The following is a 16867-nucleotide window of genomic DNA, read 5'->3' on the forward strand; positions in this document are numbered from 1 at the left end:
GGAAAAAATAGTGCTCAACAATGCTTCAAAAGCATTTAAAACCAAGTTTTTGTTAATATTTCTTAAAGATGCTGCATATGCATGCAGCAGACTGAGACAAGTAAGTGTAGGTGAAAGGGTAACATAACTGTCTGTAAACAGCACTCTGTGATTAAAAAAAATTAAAGTCCATTGACTATGCTGAATTTGAAGATGTCTATAAGGTGCTGGAAAAGCTTTGGGCACAATTCACTTCCTGAAGATTTATAATTAAGGCAGTCTACCAAATGAAGGAAGTCATAGTGCTGCCATGAATGCTGCATTGCATGCTAGGAATCATTCGTATTGGTCTTCTTATATATATACATATAAACAGAAGGAACAGGACTACCTAAGTCATGAAATTTCAAATAAGTAATGTATGAGTAGTTTCAGATACCGTCAGTTTTGAGCTGTTTCTTTCTTCATTCATTTAAGGAAGCCCTTGGTGTCGTCTCTTTGCTCCACAGGTAGCAGACCTATGATACTCCTCACTGAAGAGTGATATGGATGCAAGCAGCTTACAAGATTTCAAGAGTAAACCGAACAAGTATTTGGAAGAAAGATCTATTGAGGGTAACTAAACAAACTACAGTGGGCTCAAGATACTCCCCAAATTTAAGAGTAGTCAGAAGTTAGAAGGATATTTACAGGCAGATTTACGTAGAATCAGTCATTCTTATTCTTATTTATTCTTATTCTTATTCTTATTCTTATTCTTATTCTTATTCTTACTCTTACTCTTACTCTTACTCTTACTCTTACTTTTCCTCAGGCATGTTTGTAGTCATTATTATTTTTTTATGATTATTCTAGTTTACAAGCTGTAACTGATCGCTTTTGTTATGCTGTCTACAAGCCTAGAAGTACAATACATGGGTACCCATAAATAAAGACCATATTTTTTTGACCCTTGGGTTAAGCTCTGCATTCTCTGAAAATCAGACACCCACTTCCTCCAGTGCAGTTGATGCTAAGGAAAGTATTAGTATAAGGATACCTGGTCTTGTAAAATTCAGCCAACGGGCAACGTCACAGTTTAAATTGTTCAAACATTAAATGGCTGGTTGTGTCCTCTCTATGTCATGACAGGTTCCTATATAGCTGTCATGGTTTGGGCCATCTCTGGTCTGAGACAAGGAGGTTTGTATGGACTCACAGTGCCATGACTAGAGTCTACTCTTCTTTCTGAGCAGCCATGGTCTGAGGTGCTTTGAATGCATGGTATCAACCTGGCACCCCAGAGACTTCACATGCAAGATAATCCCTGGGGATAGCTGGGTATTGCTTCCAGCATTACCTTCCTAGAGACTACCCCTTTGGCCACTCAACAACTAAATCTTTAGTTGAAGAAGAAATCTTTAACACTTTCTATGTGTTCTGCAGGATGCTCTTGACCAACATTCCTCTGTCCCTGCATTTAATAGCTTCTTCAAGTATCAGGCAAGTTTCAAGTGCTACATCCTGGACTTGTCTTTTATTGGGCAGGCTCTGGAGACACTCATGAAGCTTCCCGTGGCTCCCCCGACGACCCAGCCACAGAAGCTCAGCTGCTGCACAGAGGGTTGAAGCAACAAAAGCACCCCCGACAAAGCAGCTGCGTGCCCCAGACATGGGGGTGCCTGCAGTCAGTGGCAGGGATGGCACTACTGTCTTCTGAGATTTTGACAGGACGTGGGCTAAAGTGAGCCCGTGGTCTGTACCTAGATTGTACCTAGTGCAGTCATCCTAATAATTTTGTGGGTTTAGCTTTTGGTAGGCTTTGTCAATGCTTGACTCTGTTTTACCTTTCTTCTAACTCAGATACAATTTAAGATCATCCACTAGGAATCATACCATCCTACCAGTTCTCCAAATTTGCATCTGTTTTCTCACAGAGTAGAGCCAGCTATTTCCCTGGCTGTTTAAAAGACCCTTATGCTCTTCTGCACCCTACTCTCAGCACGTGTTGGCACAGGAATTTGGGAGGGAATCCTTGGAGGTAGTTTTTTGCAGTGTGTTTGTCAGAGATGTTCTGACTGCAAACTGCTAGTGCCTCTATGACTACCAGGCATTCCTAAAAGGCACGGAAAGACCAAAGATGACGATTGCATTCTTCAGCATGTTTATGAATACAGTGGCTTCTTTAAATGACAAAAGTTGCAATAGGGACTAAACATCCAGAAAATAGATCTGTATTCCTTAATTGCCAGAGATCTTATAAAAATCAGATATATCAGGGAAAATACAATTTAAAAGTAGAAGATACTGTGCAACATAGTGAATCTTTGAAAAACCCTTCAGGGTAGCTTCTTACTGGAATTTGGTGTCTTTCTGCTAAAAAAGATAATTTTGGCATCTACAGCATTAACTATGTTTCTAATGTGACAGTAAAGAATGGAGCTTTCTAATTTGATGTTCCCTAGAACAAGGGAGTTTTCATCTTTGTCTTCAATATGTATTATATTCCAATGCTCCATGAAAGTCTACAGACATCTCTTCAGGTTAACTTAATTACTATGTTGTTATTTACTTGGATATTTTCACTGGGTCCCATTGTGGATCTTGATACTTTCTGAGATTTTAATGATGGAAATTATCATCACGCTTAGATTTGTGCAATTCTATCATTGTTGAAATGCCTGGAAATGCTTAAAGTGTGCCAAGTTAAGCTCATGCATAAGTATGTGTACATTCATGGTATTCTGGAGTCAACATATACCAGATTAGTTATATATTGCTTTGATTTCTTAGCTGAGATTCTGATCTAAAAACCTTAAACTCCTGTTGACTGCCCTGAGCTGTGGCTCAGGAAAAGGAGCTCACAGACTTTTGCTAGAAAAAATCACCTGCACGAACAAGCACAAAGAATCATAATATAAGTCCTATTTAGGACAGTAAAGAATGTCTGTGAACAGTTTTAGGCTATTTTTCTGTTCTCCTGGCAGAAGATCTGACTAAAAGGTTGGTCCGTCCATCCCAGCTGTTCATTCTCATCTCCAAGCATAGCCACTTCTGTCCATGGAGAAGGTTCCTCAGGGAGAGTAAAATATGAATAATAGAATCATAGAATGTTTCAGGTTGGAAGGGACCTTAAAGATCATCAAGTTCCAAACCCCCTGCCATGGGAGGGACACCTCCTTCACCATATGAACCCTTTAGACTTGATCTGTCATCTACACAGTGGAGTTTCAGAACACATCTGAAATTTTTTAGATACAATTTCAGGTAAGATTGATCCACCTTCTGAGCTTTATTGTGTTTATGGAAACATTAGTACATCTTTTCTGATTTCCTATACATTATGAGCTACTATGGATTACTTCTATACTTAATTCAGGAAGAGGTATTTGACTAACACACGTCACTTGGAAATTTATTTTCATGGTAATCAACCTATTGAAAGTCTCTGCCTAATTTTTCTAATTTGATTTTCCTTGACTTAAAATGTTCTATCACCGATTTTTGTTTTACCCTCCTTTCCCAGATTTATCTTCTATGCATGAAGATTATTTTGCAATGAAATCAAACCACCTTGAGTTTTCCTTTCAATAAGCTAATCAGAACCATGTGTCTTGCAGAGCGAATGTCTTTCTTTGAATGCCTTGTTCTCATTGTTATTTATTATTTCACTAATCTTTGTGGAAAACTTTATCATTAGTAACTGTATATTTAGAATCACTGGCAAAGTTGTTCTACCGAACCAGGTTTGACACTGATCCTGGCAGCACTCTACCAGCAAGCTCTCTCTTGGATGATGGTTTGCCATAGACAGCCACTTTTCCAAATGACAACCAATTATGAATTAATTTACCGTGTGCCTCCTTGACATAATTCAATGTTGTATTTCTTTTACCCCAGGAAGTAAAAAATCCAGGCAGAACTCTAAGCATGTTATGTCTGCATAGGCTCTTTGTCAACCAAACTTGTAATTTCATCAAAGAATAAATTCAGGTTTTTGTGACAAGACCTATTTTCCATTAGATCATGTTTGCTGGCATTAAATATATTCTGATCCTTCGATTCTTTATTAATTGAATTCCATACAACCCTTTCCATTATTCTGCTCTCACTGGTATCAGAGAACAGACAAGTAGTCATGTGAGATACCCTGCTCACTGTCTTTGATAAAATACTGACTGCTTTTCATAGTTTTTATGAGAAACATGCTGATATTTCGTCACTGAGAGTCTTGCTAATCTTTCCTTCAATTTCAAGATACTTAAACTCACTTGGTCTCTCCTAAGCACTTGGTTGAAATCTGCTCAGCAATGCAAAGCAAAATGGAGCAAAACCACTTTATATCTGACATTGCATAAAGGCCACAAGAAATTGCAAACACTACTTGACTTGCAAGGTAAAACACAGGGTGGCAAGGTTGACCCGTAATGCCAGCAAACACTAGGAAAACTCTTGGCAACGCAGGCCTATTTTTTTGACTTTATAATGAAATCCCCAAAGAGGTCAATTTTGTGCTGTCTGGCTTCATTGCAAATGTTTCACACAACTCTATTGCTAATTCTCTACATGTCATTTCCATACTGCAAATGATTTTCCAGGTTATGGACAGTGACCTCCATCAAATCTCCCATCCTAAAAGTAGCAAATCCATTTACGTCTGGTCTGCATGAAGAAATTGGCCATTGCAGTGACTTTATTCCAGAATAATTATTCTGTTCTCAATGCAGAGCAGAATAAAAATGATTTTTAGTCCAGAAGACAGTATTGTCCAAAAGCAGTAAAAGTGGGGCTTCCCTGCAAGAGCAGCGGCACCATGAATCTGGGAGGACAGCGAGGGCAAGTGGGTAGGGTAGTCACTTACTCAGGCCCCATCTCACAGCCCTCAAACAAGGTGAGCAGAACAAGGCTATCACAGTAACCCTGGTCAGCTGAGAGCCCAGGGATGTCCAGGCAAATCTGTAGTGGCAGGACTGGTCCAGGATCAAGCCAGAAAGCCAAATGAACAAGACTGGGTCAAAATCAGCAAAGTAAACAGCTAGGCACAACATGCCTCCACCGTTCCTCAGGCCAGGACCAAGACGAGGGCTGTGCAGCTCCTGTGCCAAGGTGGAGTGGCTCCAGAAAAAGCTCCTCATAGTCTTTTCTCACACTTAGCTTTTTTCCAAAGCTACACAGCTGCATGGTATGAGAGCTGACTATGCCAGAGGGGATGAGGACACAGGGCCTCCTGGTGGGCTCAGTGCTCTTGCAAATACTTGTACACCAGGGTATGCTGTAACAGCCGTTGTGGAATATCTTGTCCTATGACAGACAGTTTCAATATCAAGGCAAAGTCTTACTTATTAGCTAGCTGACATTCTTGTAATACTTTACTTCTGCCGCTCTTTCAATGAAGATGTCTCATAGAGAAGAAGATTCTTTAGGTCAGTGCCTGTGGTTGTCTAATGCATGAAGAATTTAATGTGCTATGTCTAACTCTTGCTTGTGTAATGTGTGGCTGTGTCATTGGATTTCAGCTGGAGCAAGGAACTCTGTACCAGAGTCCTGAGCATCTCACCTAATAGTTTGTTGTAACATATGTTACGAAGGGAAGTTTTGATAGGGATTGTGAAATTTCACTGAAAGTTCTGTTTTCTTAAGCATTCTGAGAAGCTTTATGTTCATGTGAAACAGAAAAAGCAATACTTTGCATGCTTCCATCAACAGGTTAAAAATCATTCTTTCTTTCTCACTGGAAGAAGATTACAATTTCAGGAAGTTAATTCTTTACTTAAAAAAAAAAAAAAAAAAATTTGTAACATAAAAGGATTTATTAGACACATATCTGGGATGTGTTCAAGCCATTGCAAGTGATCCAGTCATCAAAACTGGACAAGTTACTACTTGTCACCTGAGCTACAATAATGGCTCATCTGTATGCTTCTTGTCCTTGCAAAAACAAAGTGAAAACGAAGAGGAAGTTTATGCTAATAGATTTTATTTCACAAATGCAGCAGGCACAAGGCAAACAGTTCACATAGACTCATGCACTGTGGATGTCTGATGAGCAATAATTTGCCAACTTGTGGTAACTGAATTAATTGTAATTGTAAGAACATATGCTATTATGTACATTTTATTTTATCAGTATATTGGAGCATTATACTTATTTCAAACTCAGTAAGGAGACTTTGAGACAACTTAATTATTCAAAAGCTTCTGAATATGAGGGTTCAAAAGTGCTTTGACATATTGTCCTTCCAGATTCACATTTTACTGTGGTTAAAGTTCTCATAAGCAGATGGTTCACTAACTTAAGATTCAGTGGATATGTAGTAAAGCTTAGTGATCCCAAACTCAAGTGACTGCTTGAAGAAGTAGTGCTCTCTTGTGTCAACAGTAAATATTTTTAAGCAGCAGATTAGTCTTACCTCCATCAATTTTGGATTATCTGATTTGCTGGCAGTGACTTTCTAAACGCTTTTGGTAAGAAAATACACAAACACCTTCTGAAGTCCTTCTGAAAGGTTCTAAATGCATATCAATTGTCCATTTGCCTCTCCTAAGGTCCCATGTTTTTGCTTAAATGGACTAGATATAGGGTTGTTTCTTTACTTCGATAAGTCCCAAAACCTTGAAATTGAGTCTATCAAAGTGAGAGCTTCTAAACACTAAAGAATTGCAGCAGGCTGGTTTCATGGTTCGTGCAAGAGGAACAGCAGGCTATTCACTGAAGACCAACAATAGTTTCCGGAAAACAAATATTTTACAGATGTTTGTACTAGGATGCTGAAAAGTCAGTATCTTTGCCTCCTCATTCCATTGAGAACTCAGGTTCAGTCTGTCATGTTCAAAAACCATAATACAATTTATCATTCCTAAACAGTACCCACTTGCATCTGCCCTTTTCCCTTTTTTTTTTTCCTACTTGGAAACTCTAGAGCTAGTTTAATACAATAATAATGTTTCTAATGATATTGTTTCTGGCTGTAATAGATAAGTGGTGAGCTAACCACTTTAAAACAGCTGTGTTGTATCACTGACACTGTCAAATCTCATTCTAACAGCTTAAAAATACATGTCTGTTTCTTGCTGCATGTATATATGTATTTGCATATGTATATGTACACATATATATAGACATGAACAAACATATAAGAGTCAACATATATTAGCTGAGACACCATACTCTGTACATCTTTATCAAAATATACATTACATGGGCACACAAAGTGAAAGATATGCGTGATGAACAGATATATTCCTCTACACACACACAACTTTGTTAATACTGGGATAACGTTGGTAAGATCATACCTCATCACCAATACAAACTCACAAATAAGTAATCACTTAAAATATTCAACATCTAGTCAGTTCTCTGCTTATCCTTTTTTTTTCCTTTTCCTTCCACTGCCAATAGCTCACATACCTATACTAGGCTCGACCGCACCTCAAAAGTTTTGCCTTCATGACTGTGGAACACAGAATGATGATTTTTATTACTTTAATATTTTTAAATTTTATTTTATTTTATAAGCCATAGGCAATTCTCATTTTTCAAAGATATGTGCCTTTTTTTCAGGGTCGAAGAGAGTAGGAGCTAAATGGTCTGTAGGAGCTAAATGCTTGACTTTTCTTGGTGTGATTATTCCACCAGGAAGAGTCTATTAACAGCACCATCTTCAACTGTACAACTATGTATACAAGAGGACATCTCTCCATAGCCACAGTTGCGCCTGTAAAATTGTAACAATAGTGTGATTGTGACTGTATAAGCCACATCACACTAATTTTTTTGTGCGGGTTGTTTTTGTTTGCTTTTTTTTTAAACTGTAGAAGAACTTATAGCTGCATAAAGATGTCTATGTCAAAGGAGTAAAGCAAAAAGAAGTGTCAGTAAAACATTTAAGACTTCCTACAGCTGCCTAATACATTGTTCACATAATACCAATCAAAGTATCAGAATCTCTGGCTATTTTCTTTGGGAAGGGAACACCATATTTACGTGAATATGGATTTTGCATTTGTTTGAGGCTTCCTGGAGTCTAACGCAGCCTTGAAAGTGTACTTGCATCAGAAGACCTTGTGTCCTTTAGGAAAGAAAATAATATATCTTATCCCTCTCTCTCAGTAACCAGCATATAGCACTAATTCAGCTAATAAGCATAGAGCACTGATACCTAAGCTTTGATGAATCTCATTTCTATGATTTCTTCATAGAAGGAGAATGCTATTTTTAAATCCCTGATATAGATCATGTGTACACTTTTTTATTTTATTCTATATTACATCAATACACCAATTTAGAAGTATGTGCTACTTCAAAAAGTAATTTGTTTGGAGCAACTTCATCCTATATCAAGTCCCATGATTTCTAATCACTATGCATATGCAGTGGTTAAATGTGCCTGTTGGGAGGAAGGTATAATCTAAGTTAATATCCATGGAAAAGAAGGCTGATGGGGCTAAGTGACAGAGCCTGGGTGTGCAGTAGGGTTCAGGATAAGCAGACAGACCAGCTTACTTCTTTGCTGTTTACGTCTTGCTCTGATGAACAGAAACCGTGAGTTAGCTGAGTTTTCTTATAAGCACTAAATGAGGTGACCCACACACATACAAGCTAATGGAAAGCAGACTAGACCTACTGAATTCAAGGAAGATGAAGCAGTTACATCAGCCAACAGTTTTCATGCACAAAAGATTAAATACACACAGATTTTGCAGGTTACGCAGAACTCCACCCACTTGGGAGTCTGTACTATACCATGCTGGGGGAATAAAGACCTTAAACAGGGATGTAATTTTTTCTTTAATTATTTATATAAGCGAAACATTTCCTAAGCAAGTGACTTCTTGAGTTAATACTTTTTCATAAATATTCTGTCTCTGAAATCTCCATTTTCCTCCTTGCATCAGCTCCCTCTCCCTGCCCCCCTCCTGAACCAGAGTCAGCAGCGCAGGCTGCAGCACATATCCAGCTGAACTTCTGCACTTCCTTTTAATAAGGACAGATATGCAGGGAACCAGAAACTGAGTAATGAGTTTACCCAGCTAGAGACAGGCACTCTTCTCGTCTGGGAAAAGCATGTTAGTTGCTGAGGTAGATCTGGTGTGTCACCATTAACGGCATTATTTTAGACACAATTTTTTTACTTTCCTGGTGTTTCCATGTCTCATATATTTCACATAGCAAAGTCTCACATTTACACTGGTAAGCATTGCACCCTACTTTGGAATACTTCTTACACATTGTGCTTATCAACATTTTTAAATTAAGTAGCCTGACTTTAGTGTAATTTTCACCAATGGTGAGTCACCTTGACTTGAAAGCAGCATTTTAAACAATTTTTACAATTTTACGAGCCCGATAATGGGATCAGTGGGATAAATACACAAATATTTCACCACTTCCAGTAAGGATTTCATAATGGCTTCATCTGTGAATAAGTGATTGTCAATTTGAATTCATTAGTTGTATTTACACCGTCTGTTTCCTTAATATTGAAAGAAAAATGCGTGGTGTAGAAGTCTATCTTTACACCAAGAGTCAAGCCTCAGGCATTCCTTAGAGACTTTTTCTGGTATCTTGAGAAGACAGCACAGAAGGGTGTATCCGTGGCAGCAATTTGAAATTTGCACCCTCTGGCAGATCTCTTTCCATCCACCCACACTGGAATCATCATTTCCCAAAGCAGAGATGCCATCATACAAAGTATGATAAAGACAGCAGCAAGACCAGCAGTGGGGGTGGAGGGGACGGGGGAAGACAAGAGAGAGAGAAAAACCCCACACAACATCCTCTGCCATTCACCGTCAGAAATGTTGTCTGGGAAATTAATTGCTCAAATGCCACAAATGTTCATTGCTTGGTATTTAGGTGTGGCCTGAGCTATTTCTTATAAAAAGAACAGCAGCATAGTCTGCTCTCAGATAAGCTCATGCATATTCCTTAGTGGGAGGAAATTTGGGCTTGGTTTTCTCTTGGTTTATATTGAGAAAGCCCAAGCTATAGAAGCAGGAAATTACACATAAGAGCACTATATTTCTGTTTCCACATCCTGCCAAAGACTGAGAAGTCAAACTTTGTCTGAGTTTCTGAACCCTAGCTTACCACTCCTTGAAATGATGACTTTATTATCTTTCTACACCATAAAATAGACAAAGTTTGAGATGCCCAGATTGTGAATGCCGGACAACTGAGAAGTTATTTTATGAAATTCGAGTGGCAGGTTACCTCTGTAAAAACTAAAAGGCCTCAGGTTTTCCAAACTGAAAGCTGTCTACCATTCTATCTTGATTTACATTTTCTTTCCTTTATGTACACTTGAAGGATGATCAAAGATTTTCTCATGTAATATATTTTCTATACATCATTCAAGGGTGGCGCTTTTCCCCCATAAGCTAAAAAAACTTATTTATGTGGCTAGAAACATCTCCACCAGAGCTGGTTATTGAGCAGGTATAAAAGACTGATAATGATGTTTTATTTGCAAAACTGTAGCTACAGTATCTCTTCACATGGAAATGCCTGTGTTCATGGTATTTTCACCATGGTGCTAATCACCGAGCTGTGGAAGCAGCAATGTTTGCCAGTTTGGATGCTGGTTTGCCCTGGCATGAAGAGCAGAGCCTGCACTGCTCTAACTAATTTTAAACCCACAAGGTCCACTGAGATTCTAGTATTGATTCTTGGGTGTTAGAATAGGATTAGAAAACTTTTGCTTTTGTGGGAATCTGAAAAATAAAAGTTTGAAATTATTTCCACCCTGGATTCTCAGTATTGACATCTATTTTCACTTGTTACATTTAACACAATTTATTTCCATCACATGCATGAAAAAAAATAATCGCTCTCTTAGGCATGCTTATGTTCTTATTCATGGCCAAGGAATGACTTTATTCAGAATCTTTAGAATATTTTGCATTGTTCTATCTAATCTCCTACTGAGATCAGTCAGGGTTTTATACCACATCCTTAAAAAGAAGCACAGAAATAATCCCGGTTTAAAATGCCTGATAACTCATTACTGTGGTTGTCCATGCTCATAACTTCAGGGAAAGAAATAATGATTTGTCATGGGCAAATTATTTTTCTTTTCAAGAGGCTTTCAGTGACTGAAACTTGCAACTCTTGCTGTAAATACAGCACACTAATTTAAGCAGTATGTATGGTCTCCTGTTGACCCTTACTCCAAGATAGACTATTAATACCTTTTCCGGGGTTCCCGTCAGGCCCTTGCAATGCAGTGGGTGGACAGCAGGTGGGCAGGGGTTGGGCATGTGGGAATGCAGCCTCCTTCCCCAAAGCCCACACCAGCCCAGCCCAGTGCAGCCCAGCACAGCCCGCTGGGGCAAAGCAAAGCAGGAGTGACCTGGGAGGCACAAGGCAGCAACACAGAGACGCTGCGATCCCCTGCCCATGCTGCTTCTACAGCTGCCCTCCTTACTTCTAGGATGCAGAGCTCATTTCTCTAGGTGCATCAAAGATGATTTGGCAATAAATTAGTAAGACCATAGGAGCCAAGAAGCTATAGATTAATATTTCAATATAGACTGAAATGTTTACTTCCTTGAACTTCCCCCTTCTTTCTTCTGTCTCAGAGAAAAGTGATTGTATCCTAGCTGGGTTTTGTGTGGTTATGGAAGCTCCTTACTCAAGCTGAATAGTAGAGTTAAAATGCATCTCTGAAAAACTAAGGACCTGAGTGTCCTTAAGGCTTGGGTGCCGAACAGGGCAGTATAGCAGAATGTTCACAGTTTAGGCTAATGCCTTTCTGGCTCTCTAAAATGGCGTTTCTAAAAATAATGAGAAAAGAGACAGCGAGACAGTGTCATGTTGCTTGTTACTCTAGCCAGCTTACCAAGCTTTTCTACTTAAAAGTAATATTTTCACAATACCTTGAGTTAGTGTGTTACCATGCCAAAGCAGAGGAGTTCAGAGTGGCTGACAGCATTTCTGATTCCAGCTCTCGCTTTGGCTCAGCATAGCTGTGAAGATGAAATCTCACTTTTCCAGAGAGCTGTAGCCCATTACAGCACATTGGGAATGCCTGCCAGCCACTACCCTTGGCTAGGGCCATGTGTTACAAATGTTCTCATATGTGACTTACAGTAGGGGTGTACAGAGGAGGGGTGTACGATAGGGGTGTACAGAACATCACCAAACTCTCTCTGCTGGATTCTTCTTGTGATGATATTGCCTTTTTCTCAATGTTTTCACTAACGAGGGAGGGAGAAGGACAAGGAGGTCCTGATCTGACATCTGGAGCCTTGCTTTATACTCCTACCCAATAGACAGGGTATATGCTTTAGACAACAGAAACAAGTGTTTACACTAAGAGCCAAATGAAAGATGCTGGAGAGAGGGAGGGCAAAATTCTAGTAGGAACAAATACTATCAGTTATTTCTCTGTATTTGGGTCATTACTGTATCAATTACTGCAAAATTAATAATGGTCAAGTTATCTTTCCTGAGATACAATACAAATGATTGTACCTATTCCTGAGATGCAATACAAAATGATTGTTTTTATGCAGGTATGGAAACTAGCTGATGTAAATGATGACATTTTCTCCATGACTACTTCGGTTTGCAAGAATCATCACTATAAATATGTTTGAACTCAACGGCTTGCACGAGAGATGCTGGAGGATGCATAGGCTCCAGACTAGAAGGGAGAGCCCCAGCTGGTCGGCCGGGCTCCCAGCTGGCTGGCTGTGTGATCTTGGGAAAGGCACTTCACATCTGTTTTCTTCCCCCATTTCCTTTGCTTATCTAAGCACTAGTCTCACTTGTATGTAACAGGGTGCCTCCCGTTTGGCCTCCAGTTGTTACAACAGAACAAATTTCAGCTTCCTCTCCCCAACCCCTTGCTTTCATTTCTGTCTTTGTTTTCAGGTTTAGGAAAATGTGCCCCCCCTGATCCCCAAGGGTGCATGTTTCTGGCTGAACTCCCATGTGATGCTCGTCGGTGGACAGGGTAAAGAAGAACGTAGGTCTCCTAATTACATGTAAACCTGATACAAACTTAGGCACCCGAGAATGCACTTCTATTTGGAAGGTCCAGGTGACATCTGGCAGCACCACCAGTGGTGGGCCTGCTGCAGCAGTGTACCATGCAGCTCGTGCAAAAGCTCAGGCATAAAGGGATTCCCTGTAAAACTGTTTCAGACCTCTCCCATCCAGCATTTCACTGACTGCAAGTCCAGAGGGATGCACTCTAACCTCAATACTCTAAAGCCACTGAGTTTCATCCTCTTATACCTATCTACCCAAGCCTGAGAACTTGAATAAGATGAAAGCATTTCAGACTAACAGGACAGACTAAAGTTTCCATTAATGTCTCGTATCTTTGCAATAACAAGGAATCCATTAGAGAGCCTGTAGCAAATACATATGCCAGTCCTCTCTCTTCAACATTTCCCACAGGCTGCACAATTTCTTTCAGAAACTGGATTAAAGTGTCCCTGTTTTACAGCAGTATTTGGTGGTGAATTCACCATCTTCACATGCAGCAACAGCATGTTCTGATCGTTAATTACCTTCTTTGTTAAGAAATTGCTTTTTATTTCAAGATTGAATTTGTTTAACTTCAGCTTCCAATCACTGGAAAGTTTCTGACTTACAAAAGGAACAGCTTCCAGACACCGGCTGAAAGTTGAGGTTAGATAAATATACATTTGTCAGTAAGGCTGAAATGCTCTTGCCTAATTATTTTCAGTTTCCAAGCATAAGTACGTATGCACTGTGATCATTTTACTTTTCATCCTTCTCTTCATCTAGCCGAACAGGTTGAGTTTATTTACCCCCTTATTTTCCAGTCTTTAATTCATTTGCCCATCTGTTGCCGAATACATTATAATATTTCCAGTGGACATTACATTTCAGTACTGATGTGATGCAGTAGCTATAACTCTAAGTATAGAGTTTACACAAAATAAAATGATGCGTTATTGTAACAGCTGATACCTAGACAACATCAACTTTTAAGTCACTGATCAGCTTTTAAATGTTTATAAATACCTAAATGTTTTAAAATATTCTCCCTGTTCCTTATCTTCTGCTTCCCTGCTCTCTCAACAAGAGACAGGACTGAGTTTGGAGGAAAACTTTTAGTTCTTGAGTCTCAAAAGTATTCTACCAAGGGGTGACTGTTATTTTACTTACTGTTAAAGAATTTTCTTTAAGGCTATGTACTAACTGTATTGAGACTGATTTTATGAAGAAGCATATTTCTGAAGAGAATGTGTGTCACATAGTTTGGAAAATAAAATGACCTATTCATGGCTGTTGGAATCATGTGGCCAAATGCAACTTTGATAGACTGTTGAAAATGGCTACTTTATGTGGTACACTCTTATAAACAACTTCAATTTCTCATTCTTTTTTTTTCTGGTAATGGATGATTAAGTCAATTACAGGCAGGAATCACCAAAAGATTCTTGGAAGTGACATTAGTGACACAGTGAGTTTGTGTGCCAGCTTTTGGTTTCTAAAGTATTTGGCTTTTTTTCTAATTTGTAGTAAAAATGCCATAAATGAAGAATTTTACCAGTTAAAGTATTAATATCGGTACCCTCAATTCATTAGAGGTGAAAACAAATGCAGACATTAAAGGAAAAATGGAAATATGTAAAAAAGTGGAATGTATTACAAATTCTAAGAATTGGGCATAAGAGATTAATTTGGCAAAGCTCAGTGGATATTTTCAACAATCACTGTGCGTTTACTTCCTTTCTACACCTTATTCTAACTTAGTTAATGCATGCCACAGTTCTTCTAAACCAATATAAGAGAAACAATACCAGTCACTCTAGAGGAGAAAAAAATATCCAGGTGGCCTTTGTTACCTTAATTCCACACTTTTGCTGTGTCTCACACCATGAAATACTTAATTATATTTTCCCATCACTGGAAGATTTCAAAACCTTTAGGTACATTGGACTAAAAGTAGAACTGGACCCTAGTTCAGAGCTCTACCTGTAGAATTAGGCTACTTTTCTTATCTCCTGAGTAATTTATTAGTAGCATAATTTCTATCATGAACTAAAGGCTCTGTTCTGCTCAGCACAGATCATACCGAGTGGAAATTAGGCAGAAAGCTCATTTTATGTGGTGGTTTGTTTGTGGTTTTTTTTGGTTTTGTTGTTGTTTTTTTGTGAATACTCTCTGCATTCTTTTTCCAGTGTAATTTCTCCACTTTTAAATAAGCAACAGTCTTCTGGGTTGGATTCACTACACCTATCTTTAGCTATCTAAAAATTAGTCCCCTGGTCTAAGTTTGATATCTAAACTTCTTCTTACAACATTATTGTTAGATGATTAAAATTAATTTTTGACTAAGTGAGCAAGTACCCACCCTTTAAAGCCACCAGCAGAATCTTTTGGAATTGAGGAGTATCTTCAAGGGGGTCTTTTGCCTTCTCTTGTTCTCCATTACTGACATGATCTTCCAAAAGGCAGTCAGATCTACCCGCACAAATAAACCCCGTGACTTGAGAATGAGACACACTAGAATCTGTTCAGAAATAACAAAGGAAAAATGCAGTAATAGGAAACAAACTTGTATTGTAAAAGTTTAACAGTTCTGCACAGCACAAAATATCATTTCTGATGCAACGTGAACATGTCTATGAGCAGCCAACTCTCCAGCACATGCTCTGTAGACTATTTGCAGTAGTATTTGCTGTGTGAAATGAAGATGAACCGTGGCAGTGAGTAGATTTATGTATGCTGCTGCACCTTGAATGTGTTGCTACGTACAAAGTTAGTCCATCAAGTAGTTAAATCATTTTCTTCCCCTTATTTAGTGTCTCTTACACACAAGAGAGCTCTTGCTCCTTCACCTTATGCCCATACAAAACTTATTATGCACACATAGGCCCCTCATTCACTCCATATGCTCCATAGTGCTTTCCAAGAGAATTATAATAATGTGGTTCCAACTATCATGCCAGTATAATTAACCCCTGGTCTTTTTACTGTATTTTGATACCCTTGAAATATTACCTACACTTTAAAATCTCTGTGTATTAAACAGGCCCTTCCTACGAGTATTTTTGCTTTCACTTTCTCTAGTTCATGTCAAAATAATCACCGACTTATCAATATGCTCAATTTGCAGAGTTAATGGAATCTCCAAGGACTCTTGAGGATCATCCCTTTCATTATTTTTCATCAAATAAATAAATCAAGGCAAGACATCAGAATGTCCTAGCACCTGCCCAGCGTGCCCATGCTGGGGAAGAGGGAGGGAATAAGCTTCTCCTAGCACAGCTCTGCAGTTCAAGAGGCTCCTCACTGGCGTTCTGGACACCACAGCTCATAAATCTCCTGAAGCTGAATTTCCTGCTGCTGCTTGCAGTCTGCTCTTTTCTTGGATAATGCACTTCCAGAGCACCATGCTCCCTGCTCCCTTCCCAGGAGGATCTGGGGGTCCTTCCCACCTTTTCCTGCTGAGGACTTTAGCAATGCAAAAGGTGAATGCTGATTTCTCTTGGTCTGTTCGGCTTTTGCTTCCATTCGCACCTCATTCAGTCCCGTATTTTGGTAAATTGCACATCTGCTGGAAGGATAGTCAATGGTGCGTGCTGTTGGCGTCTCTCCAAGTGGCAGCTTGATGCCCACCGCCAAGCAGTGGTAAGAAAAACGATGGCTCTTTTAATTGCACTGAATAAAGGAGCTCTGCTAAGTGCAGATTTGCTGTGTGAGGACCTCACTTTTTTGTTACTGCTTCTCCAGCTAGGCTTCTGTGCGGATAAAATTGTGCAGTGTAGCACAAGGGTTCCCGTATAGACACTGTGATTAGTAAAAATAGAAAAATAAAATTTAAAAAAATGAAAAAAGAAATAAACATACTTCACTAGAGAAAAAAAAAAGGTGAAAATTAAGGAAAATCCAGGTAGATAACTCCATTCAGTAATTAAA

The sequence above is a fragment of the Numenius arquata genome, chromosome 9 (genome assembly GCF_964106895.1).
Source record: "Numenius arquata chromosome 9, bNumArq3.hap1.1, whole genome shotgun sequence".
Lineage (NCBI taxonomy): Eukaryota > Metazoa > Chordata > Aves > Charadriiformes > Scolopacidae > Numenius > Numenius arquata.